The sequence below is a fragment of the Salmo salar genome, chromosome ssa04 (assembly GCF_905237065.1).
Source record: "Salmo salar chromosome ssa04, Ssal_v3.1, whole genome shotgun sequence".
NCBI classification, from domain to species: domain Eukaryota; kingdom Metazoa; phylum Chordata; class Actinopteri; order Salmoniformes; family Salmonidae; genus Salmo; species Salmo salar.
The window spans coordinates 53,384,285-53,406,747 of NC_059445.1; the positions used below are offsets into that span (position 1 = coordinate 53,384,285).

General features: G+C 43.9%; 1 protein-coding gene across 4 annotated transcripts in view; it reads right to left on the minus strand.

The window, feature by feature from the left end:
• Positions 1-22,463, minus strand: part of dscama (Down syndrome cell adhesion molecule a) — a 180,140-nt gene that overhangs the window by 27,632 nt on the left and 130,045 nt on the right. The gene's annotated exons all lie outside the window — the stretch shown is intronic.

Consider the following 22,463-nt stretch of genomic DNA (forward strand, 5'->3'; position numbering starts at 1 on the left):
TTCGCTGACCGGCGTCGCCAACCTACTCCACTCTTCCACCCTGGGCAACATGTGTGGCTCTCAACCCGGGACATCCGGCTTCGTGACCCCTGCAAAAATTTCAGTCCCCGGTTCATTTGTCCCTTCAAAATAACACACAGCATCAATCCTGTCACCTACCATCTCCAGTTGCCCCGCCATTACCAGATCTCCTCACCCTTCCATGTGTCCCTTCTCAAACCTGCGAGGTACAGCCCTCTCCATCCTCCAGTAGCGCACCTTGGCACACCCCCTCCATTTGACGTCGGCAGTGCACCGGCTTATTCCGTCCAAGCCCTCCTTGACTCCAAGAGCCTGGGTGGTCGCATCCACTACCTGGTGGATTGGGAGGGGTACAGACCCGAAGAACGGTCCTGGGTCCCTGCCCAGGACATCATCGACCCAGCCATGATCCTGGCTTTCCACCGTAACCGTCCTGCCCGCCCAGGTTCACGTCCCCGGGGGAGGCCCCCTGCTCAGCTTCCTAGGCCTTCAACATACACTCAATTAGTATTTGGTAGCATTGCCTTTAAATTGTTTAACTTGGGTCAAATGTTTCAGGTAGCCTTCCACAAGCTTCCCACAATAAGTTGGGTGAATTTTGGCCCATTCCTCCTGACAGAGCTGGTGTAACTGAGTCAGGTTTCTAGGCCTCCTTGCTCGCACACGCTTCTTCAGTTCTGCCCACAAATGTTCTATAGGATTGAGGTCAGGGCTTTGTGATGGCCACGCCAATACCTTGACTTTGTTGTCCTTAAGCCATTTTGCCACCACTTTGGAAGTATGCTTGGGGTCATTGTCCATTTGGAAGACCCATTTGCGACCAAGCTTTAACTTCCTGACTGATGTCTTGAGATGTTGCTTAACCTGTTGGGTCTAGGGGGCAGCATTTGCACGTCTGGATAAAAAAATGTACCCGATTTAATCTGGTTACTAATCCTACCCAGTAACTAGAATATGCATATACTTATTATATATGGATAGAAAACACTCTAAAGTTTCCAAAACTGTTTGAATGGTGTCTGTGAGTATAACAGAACTCATTTGGCAGGCAAAACCCTGAGACATTTTCTGACAGGAAGTGTGACTCACATGACCGAAAGTATAACCTCTTCACTCTGAGGTCATTCAGTTAACCTGTTGGGGGTAGGGGCAGTATTTGCATACGGATAAAAAACGTTCCGATTTAATCTGGTTATTACTACTGCCAGAAACTAGAATATGCATATCATTATTGGCTTTGGATAGAAAACACCCTAAAGTTTCTAAAACTGTTTGAATGGTGTCTGTGAGTATAACAGAACTCATTGGCAGGCAAAAACCTGAGAAGATTCCTTACAGGAAGTGACCTGTCTGACAAGTTCTTGTTCTTCTTGGCTCTGTTTATTGAAAACTGAGGATCTTTGCTGTAACGTGACACTTGTTCTACGGCTCCCATAGGCTCTCAGAAGGCGGGAAAAAGCTGAATGATGTAATTCCAGCCACTGGCTGAAAAACATTAGCGCTTTTGGTAAGTGCTCTATCAGAGGACAATGGGACGGAGGCGCGTGCACAGTCGACCCCATGTTTTTATTTTCTCTCTCTTTGAACCTAAACACGCATTCCCGGTTGGAATATTATCGCTTTTTACGAGAAAAATGGCATAAAAATTCGATTTTAAACAGCGGTTGACATGCTTCGAAATACGGTAATGGAATATTTAGAAATGTTTTGTCACGAAATGCGTCGTGCGCATCACCCTTCTTTACCATTCGGATAGTGTCTTGAGCATCGAACAAAACAGAGGATATTTGAACATAACTATGGATTATTTTGAACCAAACCAACATTTGTTATTGAAGTAGAAGTCCTGGGAGTGCATTCTGACGAAGAACAGCAAAGGTAATAACATTTTTCTTATAGTAAATCTGACTTTGGTCAGGGCTAAACTTGGTGGGTGTCTAAATAGCTAGCCCTGTGATGCCGGGCTATCTACTTAGAATATTGCAAATGTGCTTTCACCGAAAAGCTATTTTAAAATCGGACATAGCGAATGCATAGAGGAGTTCTGTATCTATAATTCTTAAAATAATTGTTATGTATTTTGTCAACGTTTATGGTGAGTAATTTAGTAAATTCACCGGAAGTTTTGGGTGGGAATGCATGTTCTGAACATCACATGCCAATGTAAAAGCTGTTTTTGGATATAAATATGAACTTGATTGAACAAAACATGCATGTATTGTATAACATAATGTCCTAGAGTGTCATCTGATGAAGATCAAAGGTTAGTGCTTCATTTAGCTGTGTTTTGGGTTTTATGTGACATATATGCTTGCTTGGAAAATGGCTGTGTGATTATTTGTGGCTATGTACTCTCCTAACATAATCTAATGTTTTGCTTTCGCTGTAAAGCCTTTTTGAAATCGGACAATGTGGTTAGATTAATGAGAGTCTTGTCTTTAAAATGGTGTAAAATAGTCGTATGTTTGAAAAATTGAAATTATTGCATTTTTGAGGTTTTGTATTTCGCGCCACACTCTTCCACTGGCTGTTGAATAGAGTGGGACGGTGACGTGCCACCTAGCCCATAGAGGTTAATGGTGTTGTCTTCACCTAAAGAACCCCTCATCCTCGGTCACCCCTGGCTAAGCCTTCACGACCCTGCCATCTCCTGGCGGCAAGGGGAACTACTGTCATGGTCTCCCGCCTGTTTTAAGAACTGCTTCAATCTACTCTGTCGAGCCACCTCTATAGAAGGATCGGAGACGGCCATTCCAACCCACATCCCACCTGTATATGCCCAGTTCCAGAGTGTCTTCAGCAAGAAAACGGTGTCCATTCTGCCCCCTCATCGCCCGGAGGACTGCACGATCGACCTCCTTCCTGGGGCATCGCCCCCTGAGGGTTGGATCTACCCCTTGTCCATCCCAGAGAATGAGGCTATGGACACCTATATAGAAGAGGCGGGAGACCATGGGATTAATCCGTCCATCCACATCTCCGGCTGCATCCAGTTTCTTTTTTGTGAAAAAACGATGGTAGTCTCCATCCCTGCATAGATTACCGACCCCTCAATGACATTACTATCAAGAATCGCTTCCCTCTTCCTCTGATTACGGCCGCACTAGAACAAGTTGGACAAGCTACCATCTACTCCAAGCTGGACCTACGTAGTGCTTACAACCTGGTCCGTATCCGAAGTGGAGATGAGTGGAAGATGGCGTTCATCACCACTAGGGGTCACTATGAATACCTGGTTATGCCCTATGGTCTCAACAATGCTCTCTTGCAGTCTTCCAGTCCTTCATGAATGATGTTTTCCAGGACATGATCAACCAGTTCCTCATCGTGTACATTGACGATATCTTGATCTACTCAACAGGTCCTCCAATGGCTACAGGACCACCATCTTTATGTCAAGGCTGAGAAGAGTGCCTTTCACGTTACTACGGCCTTCCTAGGTTTCGTGTTGACACCAGGAGGGGTCAACATGGATGAAGGGAAAGTCACGGCCGTACTTAGCTGGCCCAAACCTACCACCGTAAAGGAACTACAACATTTCCTAGGATTTTCCAACTACTACCGCCGGTTCATCCGAAACTGCAGCAGCACAACCGCTCTTCTCTCAGCTCTCACCAGTCAAAAAACTTGTATCCTCCAATGGACCGACACCGCCCTTACTGCATTTGAGATCTTGAAATGCCTCTTTGCCTCTGCACCCATCCTTAGGCAGCCAGATCCTACCCTTCCTTTTGTTCTGGAGGTTGATGCATCCGAGGTCGGGCGTAGGAGCGGTTTTCTCTCAGCGGATAGGGACACCTCCCAAATTACACCCATGTGGCTTCTATGATATCAGGAACCGAGAGCTCCTTCAGCTGGCCATCGAAGAGTGGCGCCACTGGTTAGAGGGAGCTCATCACCCATTCCTTGTCCTTACCGACCACCGCAATTTGGAGTACTTCAGGAGTGCTAAGAGGCTCAACCCCAGACAGGCTCTGTGGACACTCTTCTTCACCCGATTCAACTTCAACTTCACCGTCACCTATCTACCTGGCAAGAAAAATGTGAAGGCTAATTCCCTATCCCATCTATTTGACTCCCCTTCCTCTAACCCAGCTCCCGAGCCTATCCTGCCTCCGTCTTGTGTTGTGGGACCCATACAGTGGGAAATCCAATCAGCCATCCAAGAGGCCCTATGCCATGACCCAGCACCTACCGACACCCCTGCAGGCAACACCTACGTTCTGGCGTCCGTCAGACCCCAACTAATGCAGTGGTGCCATACCTCGCTGAGTTCTGGCCATCCGGGGATCACCCAGACCCCGGAGCTACTGACATGCAAGTTCTGGTGGTCATCCCTAACAGCAGACATCCGAGATTACGTTCTTTACTGTCCCGTCTGTGCATGGGCAAAGAGCCCTCACCAACTACCTACCGGTAAGCTCGAGCCTTTACCTACACCACACATACTATGGTCCCATATTGCCATGGATTTCCTCACTGATCTGCCAGACTCTTCGGGCTTCACTACTATTTTAGTTGTAGTGGACCGGTTCTCCAAGATGTGCTGACTCATCCCCCTTCCGCATCTACCTAAGGCCATGGAAATGGCCGAGTGCATGTTCCAACAGGTGTTTCGTCTGTATGGGATCCCGGAAGACATCGTTTCGGATCAGGGACCCCAGTTCGTCTGCAGGGTGTGGTGAGCCTTCTGCGACCGTCTGGGGGTCTCCATCAGCCTATCCTCCGGATACCATCCACAAACCTACGGGCAGACGGAACGCCTGAATTAAGAAATAGGGAAGTACCTTTGCCAACACTGCACCCACCAACCACACGAGTGAGGTTGCTATCTAGCCTGGGCCAAATATGCACAGAACTCCCTGGTTCATTCCTCACTCCATCTCACTACTTTTCAGTGTGTCCTCAGATACCAACCCCCTGTGTTCCCATGGGAGACAGAGCCCAGAACTGTGCCTGCCATCGATGAGTGGTTTCGACGGAGTGAGCAGGTTTGGGAGACCACACATCGGCACATAGATCAAGCTTCCCTCTCCCAGAAACAGTTCGCTGACCGGCGTCGCCAACCTACTCCACTCTTCCACCCTGGGCAACATGTGTGGCTCTCAACCCGGGACATCCGGCTTCGTGACCCCTGCAAAAATTTCAGTCCCCGGTTCATTTGTCCCTTCAAAATAACACACAGCATCAATCCTGTCACCTACCATCTCCAGTTGCCCCGCCATTACCAGATCTCCTCACCCTTCCATGTGTCCCTTCTCAAACCTGCGAGGTACAGCCCTCTCCATCCTCCAGTAGCGCACCTTGGCACACCCTCCATTTGACGTCGGCAGTGCACCGGCTTATTCCGTCCAAGCCCTCCTTGACTCCAAGAGCCTGGGTGGTCGCATCCACTACCTGGTGGATTGGGAGGGGTACAGACCCGAAGAACGGTCCTGGGTCCCTGCCCAGGACATCATCGACCCAGCCATGATCCTGGCTTTCCACCGTAACCGTCCTGCCCGCCCAGGTTCACGTCCCCGGGGGAGGCCCCCTGCTCAGCTTCCTAGGCCTTCAACATACACTCAATTAGTATTTGGTAGCATTGCCTTTAAATTGTTTAACTTGGGTCAAATGTTTCAGGTAGCCTTCCACAAGCTTCCCACAATAAGTTGGGTGAATTTTGGCCCATTCCTCCTGACAGAGCTGGTGTAACTGAGTCAGGTTTCTAGGCCTCCTTGCTCGCACACGCTTCTTCAGTTCTGCCCACAAATGTTCTATAGGATTGAGGTCAGGGCTTTGTGATGGCCACGCCAATACCTTGACTTTGTTGTCCTTAAGCCATTTTGCCACCACTTTGGAAGTATGCTTGGGGTCATTGTCCATTTGGAAGACCCATTTGCGACCAAGCTTTAACTTCCTGACTGATGTCTTGAGATGTTGCTTAACCTGTTGGGTCTAGGGGGCAGCATTTGCACGTCTGGATAAAAAAAATGTACCCGATTTAATCTGGTTACTAATCCTACCCAGTAACTAGAATATGCATATACTTATTATATATGGATAGAAAACACTCTAAAGTTTCCAAAACTGTTTGAATGGTGTCTGTGAGTATAACAGAACTCATTTGGCAGGCAAAACCCTGAGACATTTTCTGACAGGAAGTGGATACCTGATGTGTTGTATTGACTTTAAACCTATCCCATTGAAAAACACAGGGGTTTAGGAATATTTTGGCACTTCCTATTGCTTCCACTAGATGTCACCAGCCTTTACAAAGTGTTTTGAGTCTTCTGGAGGGAGATCTGACCGAACAAGAGCCATGGAAAGGTGATGTCCCATTAGACACCTGGCGCGCTACTTCATGTTGGGTACCCTCGTTCCAATACGTTATAAAAGGCTATGCATTCGTCCACCTTGAATATTATTCATGTTCTGGTTAAAAAAGGCCCTAATGATTTATGCTATACAACGTTTGACATGTTTGAACGAACGGAAATATATTTTTTCCCCTCGTTCATGACGAGAAGTCCGGCTGGCTTACATCATGTGCTAACGAGACGGAGATTTTGGACATAAATGATGAGCTTTTTGAACAAAACTACATTCGTTATGGACCTGTGATACCTGGAAGTGACATCTGATGAAGAGAATCAAAGGTAATGGATTATTTACATAGTATTTTCGATTTTAGATCTCCCCAACATGACGTCTAGTCTGTATCGCAACGCGTATTTTTCTGGGCACAGTGCTCAGATTATTGCAAAGTGTGATTTCCCAGTAAGGTTATTTTTAAATCTGGCAAGTTGATTGCGTTCAAAAGATGTAAATCTATAATTCTTTAAATGACAATATAATATTTTACCAATGTTTTCTAATTTTAATTATTTAATTTGTGACGCTGACTTGACTGCCGGTTATTGGAGGGAAACGATTTCCTCAACATCAATGCCATAGTAAAACGCTGTTTTTGTATATAAATATGAACTTGATAGAACTAAAAATGCATGCATTGTCTAACATAATGTCCTAGGAGTGTCATCTGATGGAGATTGTAAAAGGTTAGTGTATCATTTTAGCTGGTTTTATGGTTTTGGTGACCCTGTCTTTGACTTGACAAAACATTACACACAACTCTTGTAAATGTACTGTCCTAACATACTCTAAATTTATGCTTTCGCCGTAAAACCTTTTTGAAATCGTAAAACGTGGTTAGATTAAGGAGATGTTTATCTTTCAAATGGTGTAACATAGTTGTATTTTTGAAAAATTTGAATTTTGACATTTATTTGGATTCAAATTTGCCGCTCTTGAAATGCACCTGCTGTTGATGGAGTGCACCACAGGTGGCACGCTAGCGTCCCACCTAGCCCCAAGAGGTTAAATATATCCACATAATTTTCTTTCCTCATGATGCCATCTAGTTTGTGAAGTGCACCAGTCCCTCCTGCAGCAAAACACCCCCACAACATGATGCTGCCACCCCCGTGCTTCACGGTTGGGATGGTGTTCTTTAGCTTGCAAGCCTCCCCCTTTTTCCTCCAAACATAACGATGGTCATTATGGCTAAACAGTTATATTTTTGTTTCATCAGACCAGAGGACATTTCTCCAAAAAGTTCCATCTTTGTCCCCATGTGCAGTTGCAAACTGTAGTCTGGCTTTTTTATGGTGGGTTTGGAGCAGTGGCTTCTTCCTTGCTGAGCGGCCTTTCAGGTTATGTCGATATAGAACTCGTTTTACTGTGGATATAGAACCTTTTGTACATGTTTCCTCCAGCATCTTCACAAGCTCCTTTGCTGATGTTCTGGGATTGATTTGCACTTTTCGCAACAAAGTACGTTAATCTCTAGGAAACAGAAAGTGTGCATCATCCTTCCTGAGCCGTATGATGGCTGCGTGGTCCCATGGTGTTTATAATTGTGTACTATTGTTTGTACAGATGAACGTGGTACCTTCAGGCATTTGGAAATTGCTCCCAAGGATGAACCAGACTTGTGGAGGTCTTCAAATTTTTTTTGAGGTCTTGGCTGATTTCTTTTGATTTTCCCATGATGTCAGGCAAAGAGGCACTGAGTTTGAAGGTAGGCCTTGAAATACATCCACAGGTACACCTCCAATTGACTCAAATGATGTCAATTAGCCTATCAGAAGCTTCTAAAGCCATGACATTATTTTCTGGAATTTACCAAGCTGTTTGGGCGAGCGTCCCACCACGACAACATCCTGTGAAATTGCAGAGCGCAAAATTCAAAATACAAAAATCGTAATATTAAACATACATGAAAATACAAGTGTCTTACATCGTTTAAAAGCTTAAGTTCTTGTTAACCTCTTATGGCTAGGGGGCAGTATTTTCACGGCTGGATAAAAAACGTACCCGATTTAATCTGGTTACTAATCCTACCCAGTAACTAGAATATGCATATACTTATTATATATGGATAGAAAACACCCTAAAGTTTCTAAAACTGTTTGAATGGTGTCTGTGAGTATAACAGAACTCAAATGGCAGGTCAAAACCTGAGAGATTCCTTTACAGGAAGTGGCCTGTCTGACCATTTCTGGAACTTCTTTGCCATCTCTATCTTTTAACTAAGGATCTCTGCTCTAACGTGACACTTCCTACGTCGTCATAGGCGCTCAGAGCCCGGGAAAAACCTGAATGTCGTCATCCCAGCCCCAGGCTGAAACACATTATCGCCTTTCTCAAGTGGCCGATCAAGGTACTCTGGGCTTAGGCGCGTGACCTGGTCGCCCCCGTCTTTGTGATTTTTTCCTCTGTTTGCCGAAAAGGAGATTCCCGGTCGGAATCTTATCGCTTTTCTACGAGAAAAATGGCATAAAAATTGATTTTAAACAGTGGTTGACATGCTTCGAAGTACGGTAATGGAATATTTAGAATTTTTTTTGTCACGAATTGCGCCATGCGCGCGACCCTTCTTTACCATTTCGGATAGTGTCTGGAACGCACGAACAAAACGCCGCTATTCGGATATAACGATGGATTATTTTGGACCAAACCAACATTTGTTATTGAAGTAGCAGTCCTGGGAGTGCATTCTGACGAAGACAACAAAGGTAATGAAACTTTTGTAATAGTAAATCGGAGTTTGATCAGGGCTAAACTTGGTCGGTGTCTAAATGGCTAGCCGTGATGGCTGGGCTATCTACTGAGAATATTGCAAAATGTGCTTTCACCGAAAAGCTATTTTAAAATCGGACATATCGAGTGCATAGAGGAGTTCTGTATCTATAATTCTTAAAATAATTGTTATGTTTTTTGTGAACGTTTATCGTGAGTAATTTAGTAAATTCACCGGATGTTTGCGGGGGGTATGCTAGTTCTGAACGTCACATGCTAATGTAAAAGCTGTTTTTGTGATATAAATATGAACTTGATTGAACAAAACATGCATGCATGGTATAACATAATGTCCTAGGGTTGTCATCTGATGAAGATCATCAAAGGTTAGTGCTGCATTTAGCTGTGGTTTTGTTTTTGTGACATTATATGCTAGCTTGAAAAATGGGTGTCTGATTATTTCTGGCTTGGTACTCTGCTGACATAATCTAATGTTTTGCTTTCGCTGTAAAGCCTTTTTGAAATCGGACAGTGTGGTTAGATAAAGGAGAGTCTTGTCCCTTTAAAATAACACACAGCATCAATCCTGTCACCTACCATCTCCAGTTGCCCCGCCATTACCAGATCTCCTCACCCTTCCATGTGTCCCTTCTCAAACCTGCGAGGTACAGCCCTCTCCATCCTCCAGTAGCGCACCTTGGCACACCCCCTCCATTTGACGTCGGCAGTGCACCGGCTTATTCCGTCCAAGCCCTCCTTGACTCCAAGAGCCTGGGTGGTCGCATCCACTACCTGGTGGATTGGGAGGGGTACAGACCCGAAGAACGGTCCTGGGTCCCTGCCCAGGACATCATCGACCCAGCCATGATCCTGGCTTTCCACCGTAACCGTCCTGCCCGCCCAGGTTCACGTCCCCGGGGGAGGCCCCCTGCTCAGCTTCCTAGGCCTTCAACATACACTCAATTAGTATTTGGTAGCATTGCCTTTAAATTGTTTAACTTGGGTCAAATGTTTCAGGTAGCCTTCCACAAGCTTCCCACAATAAGTTGGGTGAATTTTGGCCCATTCCTCCTGACAGAGCTGGTGTAACTGAGTCAGGTTTCTAGGCCTCCCTTGCTCGCACACGCTTCTTCAGTTCTGCCCACAAATGTTCTATAGGATTGAGGTCAGGGCTTTGTGATCTTAAGTTCTTGTTAACCTCTTATGGCTAGGGGGCAGTATTTTCACGGCTGGATAAAAAACGTACCCGATTTAATCTGGTTACTAATCCTACCCAGTAACTAGAATATGCATATACTTATTATATATGGATAGAAAACACCCTAAAGTTTCTAAAACTGTTTGAATGGTGTCTGTGAGTATAACAGAACTCAAATGGCAGGTCAAAACCTGAGAGATTCCTTTACAGGAAGTGGCCTGTCTGACCATTTCTGGAACTTCTTTGCCATCTCTATCTTTTACTAAGGATCTCTGCTCTAACGTGACACTTCCTACGTCGTCCATAGGCGCTCAGAGCCCGGGAAAAACCTGAATGTCGTCATCCCAGCCCCAGGCTGAAACACATTATCGCCTTTCTCAAGTGGCCGATCAAGGTACTCTGGGCTTAGGCGCGTGACCTGGTCGCCCCCGTCTTTGTGATTTTTTCCTCTGTTTGCCGAAAAGGAGATTCCCGGTCGGAATCTTATCGCTTTTCTACGAGAAAAATGGCATAAAAATTGATTTTAAACAGTGGTTGACATGCTTCGAAGTACGGTAATGGAATATTTAGAATTTTTTTGTCACGAATTGCGCCATGCGCGCGACCCTTCTTTACCATTTCGGATAGTGTCTGGAACGCACGAACAAAACGCCGCTATTCGGATATAACGATGGATTATTTTGGACCAAACCAACATTTGTTATTGAAGTAGCAGTCCTGGGAGTGCATTCTGACGAAGACAACAAAGGTAATGAAACTTTTGTAATAGTAAATCGGAGTTTGATCAGGGCTAAACTTGGTCGGTGTCTAAATGGCTAGCCGTGATGGCTGGGCTATCTACTGAGAATATTGCAAAATGTGCTTTCACCGAAAAGCTATTTTAAAATCGGACATATCGAGTGCATAGAGGAGTTCTGTATCTATAATTCTTAAAATAATTGTTATGTTTTTTTGTGAACGTTTATCGTGAGTAATTTAGTAAATTCACCGGATGTTTGCGGGGGGTATGCTAGTTCTGAACGTCACATGCTAATGTAAAAAGCTGGTTTTTGATATAAATATGAACTTGATTGAACAAAACATGCATGCATGGTATAACATAATGTCCTAGGGTTGTCATCTGATGAAGATCATCAAAGGTTAGTGCTGCATTTAGCTGTGGTTTTGTTTTTGTGACATTATATGCTAGCTTGAAAAATGGGTGTCTGATTATTTCTGGCTTGGTACTCTGCTGACATAATCTAATGTTTTGCTTTCGCTGTAAAGCCTTTTTGAAATCGGACAGTGTGGTTAGATAAAGGAGAGTCTTGTCTTTAAAATGCTGTGAAATAGTCATATGTTTGAAAAATTGAAGTTTTTGTATTTTTGAGGAATTTGTAATTCGCGCCACGCCTATCATTGGATATTGGAGCAGGTGTTCCGCTAGCGGAACGTCTAGATGTAAGAGGTTAATCCAAACGCGTTGTCAGATTTCAAAAAGGCTTTACGGCGAAAGCATACCATGCAATTATCTGAGGACAGCGCACCGCATACACCAGCATTAAAAACATTTTTCAAACCAGCAGAGGCGTCACAAAAATCAGAAATAGCGATAAAATAAATCACTTACCTTTGAAGATCTTCCTCTGTTTGCAATCCCAAGGGTCCCAGCTACACAACAAATGGTCGTTTTGTTCGATAAACTCCTTCTTTATATCCCAAAAAAGTCTGTTTAGTTGGCGCGTTTGATTCAGTAATACCGTTCCACTCGTTCAACATGCAGACAAAAGGAATCCCAAAAGTTACCGGTAAACTTCGTCCAAACAAGTCAAACAATGTTTCTAATCAATCCTCAAGTACCCTAATATGTAAATAAACAAGACAGAATGTAGTTTATTCAATACCGGAGATAAATAACGAAGTGCATGCCCTCATTCACGCGCGCTACAAGATTAGAGTCCTACTGAGGGACACCTTGAAAAACTACAACTACTTGATCATTTTTCAAAAAACAAGCCTGAAACCCTTTCTAAAGACTGTTGATATCTAGTGGAAGCCATAGGAACTGCAATCTGGGAGGAATTATTTTGAATATTCCATAGACTAGCATTGAAATTGCCTGTGACCTCAGAAAATACATTCCTGGATGGATTCTCCTTGGATCTTCGCCTGCCATATCAGTTCTGTTATACTCACAAACATTATTTTAACAGTTTTAGAAACTTCAGAGTGTTTTCTATCCAATGCTTCCAATTATATGCATATCCATATCCAGTTTACTTTGGGCATGTCAGTCATCCGAACTTCCGAATACTGCCCCCTAGCCCAAAGAGGTTAAAGGCACAGTCAACTTAGTTTATGTAAACTTCTGACCCACTGGAATTGTGATACAGTGAATTATAAGTGAAATAATCTGTCTGTAAACAATTGTTGGAAAAATTACTAGTGTCATGCACAAAGTATATGTCCTAACCGACTTGCCAAAACTATAGTTTGTTAAAAAGAAATTTATGGAGTGGTTGAAAAACGAGTTTTAATGACTCCAACCTAAGTGTATGTAAACTTCCGACTTCAACTGTATATTCGGAGCTCTGTTTTTCCCGTAATTTAATCCTCCCGTGTATCATAGTTTTTGCCTGCCTCACTAATGACGCCTTTTGCCTATTATTCCCTGCCTGTACCTTAGCCTATCGGATTTCCTGTTATCAACCTATTGCCTGATCTCCCGGACGACGTTACTATCCTTTACCCTGCCTGTACTGTTGCCTTTCTGGACCCCCTGTGTATGACCTTCTGCCTGCCCCTGGACCCAGCTACCTGCCTCCTCCTGTGTATGACCTTCTGCCTGCCCCTGGACCCAGCTACCTGCCTCCTCCTGTGGTCCTTTACAAATAAACACCTGCTGCGCCCTGCGCTTGAAACCAGCTATCTGTCTCCCATCGTGTTCATTACAAAGGCTAAGATTGGCTACTTTGAAGAGTCTAAAATAGAAAATACATTTTGATTTATTTAACACTTTTTGGTTACTACTTCCAGACAAAGACATGAATAATATTGCTTCAGGTTGTCTTACCAGCCAGGCTTATATACATTCAGGTCCATAATTATTGGTACCCTTGATAAAGATGAGCAAAAAAAAAGACCGTATAAACCAAATAATACAAATATTGAGCTATATTGTATGCAAAAAAAAAGGGAAATTATTTATACTAGTACAATTGCTCAGATAAAGTAGATTTTTTTATTTGTTATTATCAATTAATAAAAAACATCTAAAAAAAGATAGGAGTCAAAAGTATTGGCACACTTGTTTGCAATACTCTAGCACTCTCCCTTCGCAAGGATAACGACACTGAGCCTTTTTCTAAAATGTTTTATGAGATTGGAAAAAATGTTGGGAGCAACAGTATCTTAGACCATTCCTCCATACAGAATCTTTCCGGATCCTTGATATCCTTTGTCTGCTCTTATGGACTGCCCTCTTGAATTCAAACCACATGTTTTCAATGTGGTTCAAGTCTGGAGACTGAGATGGCCATTAAACATTTTGATTTTGTGGTTAATTAACAATTTCTTTGTGGAATTTGATTAGTGCTTGGGGTTATTGTCTTGCTGGAATATCTACTTGCGGCCAAGTGTCAACCTCCTGGTAGAGGTAACCCTGTTTTTGGAAAGTAATTCTGACCTCTATCTTTTTTGTATATTTTTGTATTACTTGTTAAACAAAATCTCTTTCTCTGAGAAATTGTATTAGTATGAAATAATATAAGCACAGTATTTGTATTATTATTTATTTGATTGTCTTTTTTTATTATTATTATCAAGGGTGACAATAATTATGGACCTGACTCTCGATCTACCATACTTATGCCAGATGTGAAATATACAGTAGGCCTACATGTCCACCATCTTATGTAGTCAGTTGAAACAGACAAAACTTCCTGTCTCCTACCAACCTTTTTATTTTATATATATATTTTTTAACCTTTATTTAACTAGGCAAGTCAGTTAAGAACAAATTCTTATTTACAATGACAGCCTACCAAAAGCCAAAAGGCCTCCTGCGGGGACTGGGACTGGGGCTGGGATTAAAAATTACAAATAAAATACAAATATAGGACAAAACACACATCACGACAAGAGAGACACCACAACACTACATAAAGAGAGACCTAAGACAACAACATAGCATGGCAGCAACACATGGAAACACAGCATGGTAGCGACACAACATGCCAACAACATGGTAACAACACAACATGGCAGCAGCACAACATGGCAGCAGCACAACATGGTAGCAGCACAAAACATGGTACAAACATTATTGGGCACAGACAACAGCACAAAGGGCAAAAAGGTAGAGAGTACAATACATCACGCGAAGCAGCCACAACTGTCAGTAGGCCTACTTGTCCACCATCTTATTCAGTCAGTTGAAACAGACAAAACTTCCTGTCTCCTACCAACCTTTTTGTTTTTTTATGACACCACTGTTCCATCCACATGCAGTACATTTAATCATATCCATATCTACCCAGCATGGACATCTAACAGTAACATTAACCTATGACTGTAGATTCCAGGTCGAATAGATAGCCGCAGGCATCAGGCTCCGTTTACCCCACCAGAGTGAGTGTCTGGCTGTGGAATGTAGGCCACAGGGTGCCCTGGTTGGATGACTGGGCCATGGGTGTGAGACGAGAACAAGACAAGATCACTCCCTACTGGAACCCACTGCCCCTGGGGCATTGTGTGTGTGTGTGTGTGTGTGTGTGTGTGTGTGTGTGTGTGTGTGTGTGTGTGTGTGTGTAGGTAGGGGGAAGGGCGGTGATGGCACAGATTTGACTGGTTCACTGGGTGCTAGCTCCACTCACTGCACCAAAATAATTCCCTTAGCTGCACAATTGGGTTGGACATTGAGCATGATGCTGAGTATATGGCTGCAGACAGGCTGCTTTGTGTGGGTAGTTGGAGGGCTGAAACAAGGGAAGGAATGAGAGAAAGAAAGCGAGAGTGAGAATAATTCTTACTTCAGTCTGAGGGAAGCGGTCTGATTGGGTGATTGGGAGCTTGGCGACCAGGCGACAACGCTGTTTTTCTCCAGTTAAGTCTCATTATGTGTGTGCTCTCATCATTGTGTCTCGGTGCGTTATGAGTGTAATGCTCTTAATTGATCCTAATTGGCACTGATAAACATTGAGTGGCTGTTGACCCACTCTGATAGAATAAACCTACTCTGGATTAGTGATGCATCCAGTCAATTGCATCAGTGGAGGTAGGTATACGGTAGAGGAGACTGTCGTCATTTACACATGGGAATGGGTTCAAATCCTGTTGTTGCCCTCAGCTGCACAAAATATAAATAAAGACATGGATAGTTTTAAGTAAGGTAGACTTAAGTATTAAGGTGTCTAGGCAATATGCCAAATATTATGAACCTATGATGAATAAAGAGTGAATACTGTGAGCACACACACAAAGCTGTGAAAATACTGCTATTGCGACATAAGCAATTTCAGCTGACTGTGGGTGTCTGTGACATCGTTCATATACGAGGATGCATGGTGTATTATGGTTAGGCATTAGCCTATGCACAGACACTAATCACAATAAAAGTGTTTCACTACGACATCACAATAGCTGCAATTCATTTCCCTGTGGGTCCGCCACAATAGCCTGGCCGAATGGAATCTGTCGAAACCACTGAATTACAGTAGCAGCCTGCGAGGGCCATGATTCTTCAGTAATGGCCTCTCTCTCTCTCTCTGTGTGTGGTGTGTGGTGTGTGTGTGTGTGTGTGTCTATTAGTGTCTTTTCCAGAAACACAACCAAGTAAACTTGTGAGCGGGGTAACCCAGCCAAGAGCTCATCCAGTACTGTATATCACCTGACCACTTTACAACCAGTCAGTTCCAGTGATGCTGTAATTGTCTCCTAAGCCTCTTAAGTGGCAGCAGCTTCTCCAGCAGCAGTGGTGTCGTATGGCCTGGATAAACAACACACACCAGCACAGCACAGAGTGTACTGTACGCTACAGTAGTCTGCTGAATGTTTACTGTCTATGAAGAGGAGGACACAGTCTGGTGTGTGTACAGTATGTAACATTACACCTGCTCAGAAGAGGACAGGTTCAGTGGGTTAATGAGGGTCACGTCTGGCACAAATGCACTGATCCACAGGACACCAGGGAAGAAGGCTCCCAGGGAGGCTCAGGTTCCAGAGAGCAGGAGGGCCAGACACAACCAACACCCTGACCACACGACCACCCGCACAACGATCAAAACAACAACCTGAACCTGAGCTCAGCTGAGGGAGAACACTGACACAGGCTCACAAACAGATACACACACACACACACACACACACACACACACACACACACACACACACACACACACACACACACACACACACACACACACACACACACACACACACACACACACACACACACACACACACACACACACACACACACACACACACACACTACAGAGGGACATTAATAACAGGGTGTGTTCATGTGTGTGTGTGTACGTGTGCGTGTGTGTGTGGACACAGAAAACACTCGAAGCAGCCTATGTCCAAACAATTTACACGGGGATGAAAATCGACCACTGCTATGGGTACTCTGCTGTGTGTGTCTAGACATAAGGTTTTAGCTACTGTAAGTACATATAATTGTGTTTATCGGGGTGTGCATCCATATGAGTGTTTGTAAGTGTATGTGTCCTGGTATATGTATTGTGTGTGTGTTTCTAAGTGTACGTGTCCTGGAACATGTATTGTGTGGGTGTGTTTGTGTAAGTGTGTGAGAGTATTATATGAGTGACTGAGTCAGAGAGACTGGCTTGGCAATCTCAAATGGAGGTCGCTATGGAACATTTTCAATGGTGCAGTGGCTGTGTTTATTTTGTTTTATTCCGGAACAATGTGGACTGCCCTGACTTTCAACGCAGCAACTGTTTGCTTGCAGAGGACTATAGGGTCGAAGTAGCTACTCTTAGAAAACAAGTAGCGAACCTGCACAAGCTACTTGGGAATCCACGCCTGTATACTTTTTCTTTTTCTTCTACCCCAGTAGCAGGACGCCGTTCTGGTCTGGTGGAAGTGTCGGCTCTCCACAGACAACTTGTCGGTACTGTGCAGGGATCCCTCCCCGGAGGGGCCTCCCCCTTCCCTGGAGAACGAAGCTAGCAGGATGCTCCTGGATGATGGGGGATGTTCCTGTTCTTGACCCAACCAACCAGCCATGGAGATACAGTGAGGGAAAAAAGTATTTGATCCCCTGCTGATATTGTACGTTTGCCCATTGACAAAGAAATGATCAGTCTATAATTTTAATGGTAGGTTTATTTCAACAGTGAGAGACAGAATAACAACAACAAAAAATCCAGAAAAACGTATGTCAAAAATGTTATAAATTGATTTGCATTTTAATGAGGGAAATAAGTATTTGACCCCTCTGCAAAACATGACTTAGTACTTGGTGGCAAAACCCTTGTTGGCAATAACAGAGGTCAGACGTTTCTTGTAATTGGCCATCAGGTTTGCACACATCTCAGGAGGGATTTTGTCCTACTCCTCTTTGCAGATCTTCTCCAAGTCATTAAGGTTTCGAGGCTGACATTTGGCAACTCGAACCTTCAGCTCTCTCCACAGATTTTCTATGGGATTAAGGTCTGGAGACTGGCTAGGCCACTCCAGGACCTTAATGTGCTTCTTCTTGAGCCACTCCTTTGTTGCCTTGGCTGTGTGTTTTGGGTCAATGTCATGCTGGAATACCCATCCATGACCCATTTTCAATGCCCTGGCTGAGGGAAGGAGGTTCTCACCCAAGATTTGACGGTACATGGCCCCGTCCATCGTCCCTTTGATGCTGTGAAGTTGTCCTGTCCCCTTAGCAGAAAAACACCCCCAAAGCATGTTTCCACCTCCATGTTTGACGGTGGAGATGGTGTTCTTGGGGTCATAGGCAGCATTCCTCCTCCTCCAAACACGGCGAGTTGAGTTGATGTCAAAGAACTCCATTTTGGTCTCATCTGACCACAACACTTTCACCAGTTGTCCTCTGAACCATTCAGATGTTCATTGGCAAACTTCAGACGGGCATGTATATGTGCTTTCTTGAGCAGGGGGACCTTGGGGGCGCTGCAGGATTTCAGTCCTTCACGGCGTAGTGTGTTACCAATTGCTTTCTTGGTGACTATGGTCCCAGCTGCCTTTAGATCATTGACAAGATCCTCCCGTGTAGTTCTGGGCTGATTCCTCACCGTTCTCATGATCATTGCAACTCCACGAGGTGAGATCTTGCATGGAGCCCCAGGCCGAGGGAGATTGACAGTTCTTTTGTGTTTCTTCCATTTGCGAATAATCGCACCAACTGTTGTCACCTTCTCACCAAGCTGCTTGGCGATGGTCTTGTAGCCCATTCCAGCCTTGTGTAGGTCTACAATCTTGTCCCTGACATCCTTGGACAGCTCTTTGGTCTTGGCCATGGTGGAGAGTTTGGAATCTGATTGGTGTCTTTTATACACGTAACAAACTGAGATTAGGAGAACTCCCTTTAAGAGTGTGCTCCTAATCTCAGTTCGTTACCTGTATAAAAGACACCTGGGAGCCAGAAATCTTTCTGATTGAGAGGGGGTCAAATACTTATTTCCCTCATTAAAATGCAAATCAATTTATAACATTTTTGACATGCGTTTTTCTGGATTATTTTGTTGTTATTCTGTCTCTCACTGTTGAAATAAACCTACCATTAAAATTATAGACTGATCATTTCTTTGTCAGTGGGCAAACGTACAAAATCAGTAGGGGATCAAATACTTTTTTTCCCTCACTGTATGTCACTCATCATGTATCATGGAGATACTGTATGTCACTCGCCATGGAAGTCGAAGAAAACGTCCTCTGGCAAAGAGGGCCTCCTTGGAGATGTTAAGCCCGGACCGGACACAGACCAGAAACGGCTTTGCTGCCCTGGATCCAGAGGTTCCGGCGCATTCTGCCCTAGTGGTGTGGTCATGTACCACAAAGAGGGATTTAGGAAAATTACAATTGGCTCAAAACAGGGCAGTACGGCTGGCCCTTAAAAGTACACGAGGAGCTAACATTAATGATATTTGTATTGAAACTTTATTTAACTAGGCAAGTCAGTAAAGAACAAATTCTTATTTACAATGACGGCCTACCAAAAGGCAAAAGGCCTCCTACGGGGATGGGGGCTGGGACTAAATATTTTAAGTAAATAAAATAAAAATATTGGACAAAACACACATCACGACAAGAGAGACAACACAACACTACATAAAGAGAGTCCTAAGACAACAACATAGCATGGCAGCAACACATGACAACACAACATGGCAGCAGCACAGGGTACAAACATTACTGGGCTCAGACAACAGCACAAAGGGCAAGAAGGTAGAGACAACAATACATCACGCAAAGCAGCCACAACTGTCAGTAATAGTGTCCTTGATTGAGTCTTTGAATGAAGAGATTGAGATAACTGTCCAGTTTGAGTGTTTGTTGCAGCTCGTTCCAGTCGCTAGCTGCAGTGAACTGAAAAGACAAGCGATCCAGGGATGTGTGTGCTTTGGGGACCTTTAACAGAATGTGACTAGCAGAACGGGTGTTGTATGTGGAGGTTGAGGGCTGCAGTAGATATCTCAGATAGGGGGGAGTGAGGCTAAGAGGGTTTTATAAATAAGCATCGACCAGTGGGTCTTGCGACGGGTATACAGAGATGACCATGATATGCATGTCAATCTCTAATGGCTCAAAATGGAAGAGAGATTGACTTCATCACTACTTGTTTTTGTAAGAAGTGTTGACAAGCTGAATGTAGCAAGCTGTCTGTTTAACCTACTAGCACACAGCTCGGACACCAATGCATACCCCACAAGACATGCCACCAGAGGTCTCTTCACAGTCCCCAAGTCCAGAACAGACCATGGGAGGCGCACAATACTACATAGAGCCATGACTACATGAAACTCTATTCCACATCAGGTAACTGATGCAAGCAGTAGAATCAGATGAAAAAACAGATAGAAATATACCTTATGGAACAGCGGGAACTGTGAACAGACACTCACAATGGTACAGACACACGCATTCACACACACGAGCTAGCACATGCACTCTACAAAAATGTACATTGTAATATTGTTGTATGGTGGCATTAACCATTTAAGCAATAAGGCCTGAGGGGGTGTGGTATATGGCCAATATACCACGGCTAAGGGCTGTTCTTATGCATGACGCAATGCGGAGTGCCTGGACACAGCCCTTAGCCGTGGTATATTGGCCATATATCACAAAACCCCAGAGGTGCCTTTTGCTATCATAAACTGGTTACCAACATAATTAGAGCAGTAAAAATAAATGTTTTGTAATACCCATGGTATACGGTCTGATACACCACGGCTTTCAGCCAATCAGCATTCAGGGCTCGAAACACTCAGTTTATCATTTGTATTCTAGACATGTAGTGGTGTAATAACGTTATATGATGTACTGTTTTATCTTTTATTTTATATATAACATAAGTGCCTTAATGTGTTTGGACCCCAGTAAGAGTAGCTCAGCTGATGGGGATCCTTTATAAATACAAATACAGACCGACAGACAGTAGTCATGAGGGAGCAGTATTTAGCTGTGGCAGACAGACAGACACTCTGCAGGGCGGCCTCTGCTCTGGCCAGATAACAGCTACAAGGATATAAGCCCCCACACTGTGTGACTCGGATCAAATGAGCACCCAGCCCAGCCATAGGGGAGCAGCGGGACATCGCACATGCATGCGCGTACAGATACACACACATGTACACAAACCGTGCACACATACAGTACCAGTCAAAAGTTTGGGCACACCTACTCAATGCAGGGTTTTTCTTTATTTTTACTTTTTTCTACACTGTATAATAATAGTGAACACTTCAAAACTATGAAATAACACATGAAATAATTTAGTAACCAAAAAAGTGTTATAAAAATCGAATTATATTTTATATTTGAGATGTAAGGGCTATTTGACCAAGAAGGAGAGTGATGGAGTGCTGCATCAGATGACCTGGCCTCCACAATCACCCGACCTCAACCCAATTGAGATGGTTTGGGATGAGTTGGACCGCAGAGTGAAGGAAAAGCAGACAACATGTGCTCAGCATATATATGAACTCCTTCAAGACAGGTGGAAAAGCATTCCTCATGAAGCTGGTTGAGAGAAGGCCAAGAGTGTGCAAAGCTGTCATCAAGGCAAAGGGTGGCAACTTTGAAGAATCTCAAATATACGTAATTCCATATGTGCTATTTCATAGTTTTGATGTCGTCACTATTATTTTACAATGTAGAAAATAATAAAAATAAAGAAAAACCTTGAATGAGTAGGTGTCCAAACTTTTGACTGGTACGCACACAAACAACACATACCTCTAAGACACACTAAGAGCCTGATTTACCCAACAACTTTGGCGTATAATGTTTACGTTGATTCAGGAGAATCAACAGTTCCTCTTTCATACAGAAAATCTATGCAGTTTACACAGTCTATTCACCATCAACATCAAAAGTGGGAATCCTTCAACAGACAAGATAAAAACAATAGTCTAGCCTCAATTTTCTACAGTTTACTTTTTTTCACCTGAAGAGGGCAGTGTTTCTATTGGGAAAATCTACAGTGAGAACGTATAGTATAGTATAGTATAGTATAATGCGGTATGCATGTGGGAGCAGCAGACTGAAAGTAAGGAATGCTTGGAGGGATCCCGCTTTTGATTAGTTGTCAAATAAAACTGCTTTCATTTCACTTGAAGCACAAGAATATGGTACAGTGCATGTCATCTAGGTTGTATAACTACTTTGCATCGTAAGAAATAATGCCACATTTAATTGTAGAGATAACGTTAGATTGGGAACCATGTCTGAAGAGGCTGAAAACATCAAATCAATGGACGTGTGTGTGTGTGTGTGTGTGTGTGTGTGTGTGTATGTGTGTGTGTGTGTGTGTGTGTGTGTGTGTGTGTGTGTGTGTGTGTGTGTGTGTGTGTGTGTGTGTGTGTGTGTGTGTGTGTGTGTGTGTGTGTGTGTGATGAGGGGGATGGAACTGGCTCTAGAGAGGGGGTGATGGGCACAACTCCCCATCATGTCACTACCAATCAAATCCCAGTGGTTAGACTGGGAGACATACAATGAT